Raw genomic sequence first — 8,433 nt, 5'->3', positions numbered from 1 at the left:
GAAAGACTTTTATCAGAGGATTGTAAATGATACAGCAGCGTTGTAACAAGTGTATAACACTTCGTCGGGAATATGTAGAATAATGTGTAAGTTACACATGGTTCTACCTCAATTCCTTCACGGTGATTATCAAAACTTTTCAACACACCCTCGTAATGAGTACTTACGTTTCAGGTCTTCAAGAAACGATCGGATATTTTTTGGCAATGGCGAAGTCAATGTCTGCCTATAGAGAAAAAGAGTGCCGTATGTCCCTCTGAGAAATAAATGTTAGAGGATTTGTTTTATTTATTTATTTTTGTTTAACCTTGGTTTTTATATAGAATTTAAATGTCTACATTTCCTGTCTAGAAACTGCTACCACACAATCATTCAATGGATAGGAGAATAACTTATTTTGCTTTATGAAAGAATTTTTATACAGTGAAGTAAATTTCAGAATTTCATAACGTTTAAATGAGAAATTTTATGAAATTGTCATCTACAAGTTCCAAATCCATTGTGCTCATCGTTGATTTGGTGCAATTCCATTTGCTGGTCAGTGATCTTTGCGCTTGCGCGGCCTCTGGCGTTATGGTGAAGGAGTGTTAGAGAGCTTTTATTTCTTTACATAGTACTTTTCTTTTCTTTCTGTTTTTACCTCCCTTTTTCTTTCTTGAAATTGTTTACGCACTCATATACTAAATATAGGGCAAAGTAACATGTCTGTTCACCAAAATTCAAATAGCACTCATGGTGAAATGCTGTTGTCATCACGCGCTGCAACCTCACCTTAAGGTTTCCAGCAGAGACAGAGTATCCTGTATTGATGAGTAAGTGTGTAATCCTTTTCGACTATTCTTTATTAATTAGATATTCGCAAAAAATGAAAACGAGGTTTTGACCACCTGTTACTATGAGTGGCCCTGGAAACGCATAGACGCACACGCCAACTGTTTTGTACATTTTATTGCTTAGTAGAGTGCGCAATCCGCGTGTATGTATATGTGTATATATATACTTATCTACACACACACACACACACTATAGAAGGTTATTGCTATTCCTAATAGAACTTAGGCGCATGCGTATAAATGTACACACACATATATATGCGGATGTATGCAAATATGTATATTCAAATTTCGAAAAAATCTGTGTGTATATATATAGAGGCATTAAATACTAAATAAAATTATATATATATATATACACACACACACACACACATACACATGCGTATGTATGTTTAAATTTCGATAAGACAGTCATCGTCGTCCGTCCATCAATGGCTGTACATTCTTCCCTAAATCAGATATACCAGTATATAATAAATTTGATAAGTTATTTAAACAGTTAGAATAGCAAACAGATTTGCATTTCTGATTGACAAACCAGAAAGGTAAATCTGTTTTCGGAATTTCAAGGTGGAGATAATACACATAATAAAAGTAACTGTCAAAATTATCATTTGAAAGACTGATTAAAAACAAAAAAATTTCCTCTACATGATTCTTCATTTATTTATTATTTTTTCCCTTCAGGTATATATATATACCTGAGGGGAAAAAATAAATAAATGATATAGTCTAAATTGTTAATTATATTCTATTTGCCATTCAAACCACAAATATTGTTTTCTTCTGTTTAGGAATGATTCTACACCTTATGCATTAAGTTGCAAAATATTAACATTTAAAATACTTGAATTTTTTCTAGTTTGGGATATTATCTTTGGAGGAGATTTAATTTAGGTTTATTAGTATTAGAATAGCTGTATACTATTTTGATAAAATATTCCATAAAATATATTTATTTCTGTGTTATTTATGATTTAAAAATCTTATAAAGCAGTTTAATTTCAAAATTGAAACGGTTTCAAATTATTGCATTAAAAATTCAAATATACACATTTAAAATATGCTTGAGAAATTTTAAATATATGAAGTTAGTGCTTGAGATATTTAATGCATTAATATACATATATGTAGCTCATAGACTAAAAAACATAAAGTAATCTTAACCACCAATAGGCCAAGACATATATATACGTCCATGTTATCATGGATGTGAAGTGCATATTAAAATTGTAATACCATTGATATTACATTGAAATATATGATGGATATGAAGTGTAGAGGAGTGATGTATTTTATCCATATTGATGGCGACGTGGTTAAACACTTATATTTTTGACCATGACAGTTTTATAAACATTTGCAATGTACTAGAAAGCAAATACAACATTGTATATAATAACTAGATGATATATCTAGCTACCATTAGCAATATTCCCTCTAATTTTTGCAGCCCATGTGAACATGAAAAAACATTTTGTGTGCAAGTTTCTAGTTTCAGATGCAATGTGTGCAGTAGCCTGTGCTCATAATGGCGAAAGTAACAAACCACAACTCTGAATTAATTCTCTTAAATATGCGTGGTTAAAAATCCATTGGCGTTTGCCGATGCTTAGTTAAAAATCCATTTGCACCATTTCAAGTCACTGTACTGTCTAGATAGTAGACACTCTTGACAAATATGCCTCTTCAACTTGCTGGCATTAGTGTTAGTTTGCCCACAATGCACAAGCTAAAAGTAACTAGAGTGTATGACCACAGTAATTAACTTGAATGAAATTAAAATACAGATATTTCATACTGAAAATAACAGTACATCATCAGTGCATAGAAACAAGCAGATCAAAGAAACAGGAATACAAGGTACGTACAGTAGTCAGTGGTTTACTGATTAAAAACTGTTGTCACATGCTAGAAATTAATATTAATAAATAATATTAAAAACTGATTTTGATGGTTACATAAAATAAGAATCTCCCAAAGTTTTGGGGGAGAGAGACAATCGTTCCAATTCAGATTTGGGCGATGTAAAAGGGCTTTGCAACTTTCTTTGAAAAGGTGTTCATATTTAAATCTGCTTCTATGGAGAAGACGAGCTTAATCCCACAATACTGTGTTTAGTGTCAATACTATGTTGTGCAAGAGCAGACTTTTGAGGTTTCATGTATTCGATATAATATTGATGTTCATTAATTCTTTTTTCCACAGAATGGCCTGTCTATCCAAAGTATGTTAGATTACATTCATAAGGTATCTGATAAATGCCACCTAATGATAGAGCTGACAGTTTTTCTTTTGTAGATGCAACAGATGAGAAATTTTATTGATAGAAAAATATGTGGGAATGAGATGATACTTCTTCAGAATTCTACCAGTCAGTTTTCAGAGATGCCAGAAATATAAGGGATTGCAACCCTGCGGTCTGTTGAAGAATCCTGAGGTGTTGGAACATAGGAGTCAATTATCTGCTGGATTTGATTAGGGTTGTAACCATTAAATTCCGTTAACATTTTGATTATTATTATTATTATTATTATTATTACGGGTATCTCCATGGAGTCAGTAGACTCATCGCGGGAGACCCAAACTAGCAAAACAATTCATGATAGGGAGAAGTTCTTGTTGTAAGCTTGAGGGAGAGGAGCACACATTATGTGCTGTATTAATTAAAGACTTGATGACACCAATTTTTTGAGAGGTGTGATGAGCGGACTTTTGATGAATGCATCTGCCAGGAAAGGTAGATTTTCGATAATCACTGGTTGTTAAATTACTGGAGGTTGTGCATGTAAGAAGGATGTCCAAGAATGGTAAACTGCCAGCCTTTTCTTTTTCCATGGCGAATTGAATGTGTGAGTGAAGGTTATTGAGCTGTTGTAGGAAAGTGGTAAGTTCATTTTCAGAATGAGGCCAAACAACAAAGACATCATCAACATAACGAAACCAATGAGAGGGTTGGGGATGAATGGATGAGAACAAGGTGTCTTCCAGATGGTTGAAAAAATGGTATGCCGAAGGTGGAGACAGAAGGCTACCCATGGCAGTGCCTTCAACTTGTCTATAGATTTTGTTTTTCCAGCTGAAAAATCCTGATTCTACAACATATTCAAAAATCTTTGCAATATCAGGAGGATAATCATCATATAGTAAATTAATAGTGTCAGATAATGGAATGTTGGTAAAGAGGGAAACAATGTCAAAGCTGACTAACAATCTGTTGCCATCTACAAAAGACAAACTCTACCACTGCTATCATTAGCTGGCATTTAACAGATACCTTGTGAATGTAATCTAACATACTTTGGACAGACAGGCCGTTCTGTGGAAAAAAGAATTAATGAATGTAATATTATAACGAATACATGAAACCTCAAAAGTCTGGTCTTGCACAACATAATATTGACACTAAACACAGTATCCAGTGGAATGAAGCTCATCTTCTTCATAGAAGCAAGTTTAAATATGAACGCCTTTTCAAAGAAAGTTGAGAAGCCCTTTTACATTGACCAAATCTGAATCGGAACGATTGTCTCCCTCCCTCCCAAAAGTTTAGGAGATTCTTATTTTATGTATATCTTATTTTATGTGCCGGCCTGGTTAGCGTATCCACTCTCCAGCCAAAAGGCTGGAGGTTCAAATTCCGCCATGGGTGTTTGTGATTGTCTGTGAAAATAATGGTGATGATGGTGGAGTAGATGGCGTTGGTGTAGATGAGGTTGAGTGGTGGAGACAAAGAGTTGTAGAGTAGGTGCCCTCCCTCGATGAGTCTTAGGACTCCCTTTAGATATCAAATAATAATAATAATGTACCATCAAAAATAGTTTTTAATAATATTATTTATTAATATTAATTTCTAGCAGGCGACAACAGTTTTTAATTGGTAAACTACCGACTGCTGTATGTGCCTTGTATTCCCGTTTCTTTGATTTGCTTGTTTCTATGCACCAATGATGTACTGTTATTTTCAGTACGAAATATCTGTACTTTAATTTCATTAAAGTTAATTATTGTGGTTATCGTGTAATTTATTATTTATAGTCATGCCACAGGTACCTTTAAAGATTAGAGTGTATTAAGTTGGAATGGGTGACGGTAATATTGGAGTGGAGACATTGGAGATATTAAGAAATAAAATAAGTGATAAGTATGATTTATCATCTAATTTGCTTTTAATAGTAAATTCAGAAATTATTGACTGTACATTAGAAATTCTCAAATCAAAATTTTTGTGTGCACTTTATTTTTGATTGGTGTGCATGCACAGCTTAGAGGGAACATTGATGAGGAGTTTCACCTAATAAACTCTGACAGAAATTTTGAAAATGGGATTTTCATTTTTATTATTCAAAGATTAATAATTATTATCATTATCCTGTCCAGTAGTAACCCCAGTGGCCTCTTAGTCTCAGACCATCTCTTGGTTGATCCACCTGCAAGTCTTCTTCCTTTTGGGATGCATCAAAGAATCTCTTGAGGTATACTGGTCCTTTCCATTTGTTTACAACCGTAACAATTTTTGCCTATATTGCTGGATATATTGTATTATAGGTGTCATGTATTTATAACTTATTTTAATAGCAATGACACCAAACAAACTAAATTATAAAAATATGTCTGTTAACTGGCTTATATTTTGGTGGCTGTCAAACCATCATCCAAGCAAAAACATAGCAGTTTACATGTGGCAATGAGTAAGCAAAACAATTCAAATTGTAATGGACAAAGATATTAAGTCCTGAATGGTCACATTTTAATGCTATAAAAAAAGTACTGCAGTTGTGTAGGAGTTGATCTTAAGACAACAGTCTTCCAAATATTTGGCAAATTAGTGTAGCCATACTTGTTAAGGTTAGGAGCATACTTCATAGCCATTGCCGATTCTAAAAACAATCCCTTTGACCTGTAATGGCTTCTTATAGCACATTGGTTTTCTTTGATCTTTCATTTTCGTCCATCATTATTATGGCAAGTCTGGACTGGCAGGTCATGTATTGACACTCCTTCATAAAGAATTAGATGGAAGAAAACCAATGTGCTATATAAAGTCATTACATGATGAAAAAGGGGGAGAGATATGATAGAAACATTTAAGTTACTTAAAGGATTTTATAGGATTCATGTAGTGATAATGTTTTTGCACTTGGCTAGAGGAAACAGAACAAGAGGTCATTCCCAGAACTTGGTAAGAGTGTTGTGACCATGGGCATGAGGGCTAAATATTTTGCTTGGAGAGTGGTGAATGAATGGAATAGATTGCCTGAGGTAGTTGTGTTTGTTTCATCTGTTAATATTTTCAAGGAGAGGTACAGTAGATATTTTGTTGATAGGTTTGATCTCTTACACTGAGTCTTAGGACTGCATGGAGTTGCCCGAGCAATAATTGTTTCAGATACTCATTGCCACCTGTAAACTGTAACATGTTGTTTTTGCTCTGAAAATGCTGGTTTGAAATCTAGTGAAGTACAAGCCAGATAAGAAACCTCTGTTTATAATTTAGTTTGTTTTTGTATTACCATTAAAATAAGTTACATGTAATGCATCTTATGCTTATCTATTAGATATATACCTGTATTTAGTTTATTCATTGTATCTTTGTTTTTTTGTCTAGTCCAGTAATGTATATCCTGTAGTTCTTGTTTCATTTCTACTACTGTAAGCTATGGTTCATCTTGTTTTCTGTTAGTCCAGGCCTCACTCTCATAGGTAAGTATTAGTTTTATATGTATGCTGGATTAAAACTTGATTAATTATTCAGAAGGACTGCTTTACTTTTGAATTTTATCATTAATGTCATTTTCTTTTTTGTAAGTCAAACTATAACCAAGATAGTTACAGCTTTTCACTTGTTCAAGAATTATATATTTCCACTTCATATTTTACTTCAGATTGGTTCTTTTCTGCGAAAAGTTATAATATTTGTTTTTACAGTTAATATTTGCAGATTAAAATTTTCATTAATGAGGTTTAAACGGTGTACAGAATATTGCAGTTCATTATCATTATTGACCAGGAGTTCCTGATCATCTGCATATAACAAAGTATCAAGGCAGAGATCACATTGTAATTTCATAAACTGTCAGTCTATGTTTTACAATGGCATTGATATATATAAATTAAAGGGTAGTGGTGTTAAAGGATTGATTAAAATAGGGAAAAAAAATCCTTAGCCCATCTGTGGTACAAGATGTACTATAGGTTTGTAAATAACTCTTTGTGAGTGGGAGCAACATAAAAAAAAAGTAGCTTTGTCAGATGCCATAATTTATTGGTTTCCAGTTTAATACTTCAGTTCCAAGTTTTATTGCTCAGAACATATATATATAAAGTTAGGGACACAAAAACACACATGTTGAACAGATTATTTTATTAATTACTAATAAAATAAAACGACGTTTTGACCCCCTGTATCGAGGACATGTCGGAAGAATACAAGTGTAACCAAGGTACATGCTCTAGCCCTGTATACCTTTTCCTTACCTGACCTCTAGTGATAAAAAAAAAGTAAATAAATAAATAAATAAAATAAATAAATAGAACTACAATAAACTACTAAACTCCTCATGTATTAATATTCTTCTGGAGTTTGTACAGTTCTGATTGTTATAATATGATTTCTTTCAGTTGCTGTTGAATGTTACAAACACTTCACCAGGTTGTCTTCTTGTAGTGGGATTTTTCTATGGCCAGTTTAGGTTGTTATACAGGTTGTAGATGGGTCCTCCACATTCTTGAAATGGTTAGGCCATCATTTTTGTTGAGATTTGGGTTGTGTTTGAGCATTTCACATGACTTTAAATTTTCTCTCAAACCAGGTTTTGGTGGAGTATAAGAACTTGGTATTTTTCCACTCTGTTCTGTGGTATGTTTGGAGTGCGTGGTCAGAAAGACCGGTTTTTCCAAAATGGAGGTATTTAATGTGTCGTTTTTGTTCGTCTTGTCTGATTGGGATAGTTTGCTCTGTTTCCCCTATGTATGGTATGTTACATGTGCATTGTATTTTGTATATCCCCTGGGTGAGCTAGGTGTGGAAGAGGATCTTTAGAAGAACTGAGTAGGTGTCTTAACTTATTTGGGGGTTTAAAGGTGGTTTTAATGGTGTATTTGCATGTGTTCTGTCTATTTTTTCAGAAATGTCTCTAACATAAGGAATGGAAATAGCATTCCTGAAATCTTTTTTGTTCTTACTGGTATCTTTATAGAGGATCTTATGAATAGTTTTTTACTGTATCCATTTTTTATAACTGTTTGGTTGATGATCTTGTATTTCTGGTTTAGAGCTTGTTCATTAGAACAAATAGTTTGAGCTCTGTGTTAAAGGGTGCTTATGACACCTAGTTTTTGTGTTGGGTGGTGGTAAGAATTTTTGTATATGTATTGGGCTGTGTGTGTGTGCATGTAGGTTTGCGGTAAACTGAGAAGGAGAGACAGCCAGAGGGAAGACGTGTGACAAGCGTGTCTAGGAAAGGAAGAGAGTTGTTTTTTTCCATTTCAATGGTGAATTGGATACGTTTGTATTGTTTGTTTAGGTGGCTAAAGAATGTATTTAGAGCTTCGTGGCCATGGGGCCAAATGGCGAAAATATCGTCGACGTATCTGA

The 8,433-nt window shown here is 33.6% G+C and overlaps 1 protein-coding gene across 5 annotated transcripts in view; it reads left to right on the top strand.

Annotated features, from left to right (window-relative positions):
- Positions 1 to 590: 590 nt before the first annotated feature.
- Positions 591 to 8,433, top strand: part of LOC150100946 (uncharacterized) — a 322,775-nt gene continuing 314,932 nt past the window's right edge. For 2 of the 5 annotated variants that reach the window (XM_090402231.1, XM_090402232.1), the window contains exon 1: positions 591 to 812. The gene's annotated coding sequence lies outside the window, so the exon portion shown is untranslated. Of the gene's footprint in view, positions 813 to 5,216; positions 5,312 to 6,444; positions 6,540 to 8,433 lie in introns of all 5 variants that reach the window. The other 3 variants (XM_090402230.1, XM_090402227.1, XM_090402228.1) reach the window with 3 other exon arrangements.

This window comes from Typopeltis vanoorti, chromosome 12 (assembly GCF_054136105.1).
Source record: "Typopeltis vanoorti isolate ZY-2024b chromosome 12, IOZ_Tvanoo_1.0, whole genome shotgun sequence".
NCBI classification, from domain to species: domain Eukaryota; kingdom Metazoa; phylum Arthropoda; class Arachnida; order Uropygi; family Thelyphonidae; genus Typopeltis; species Typopeltis vanoorti.
Note: the sequence above shows the minus strand (reverse complement) of the source record. Positions and strands in the feature narration are given on the sequence as shown.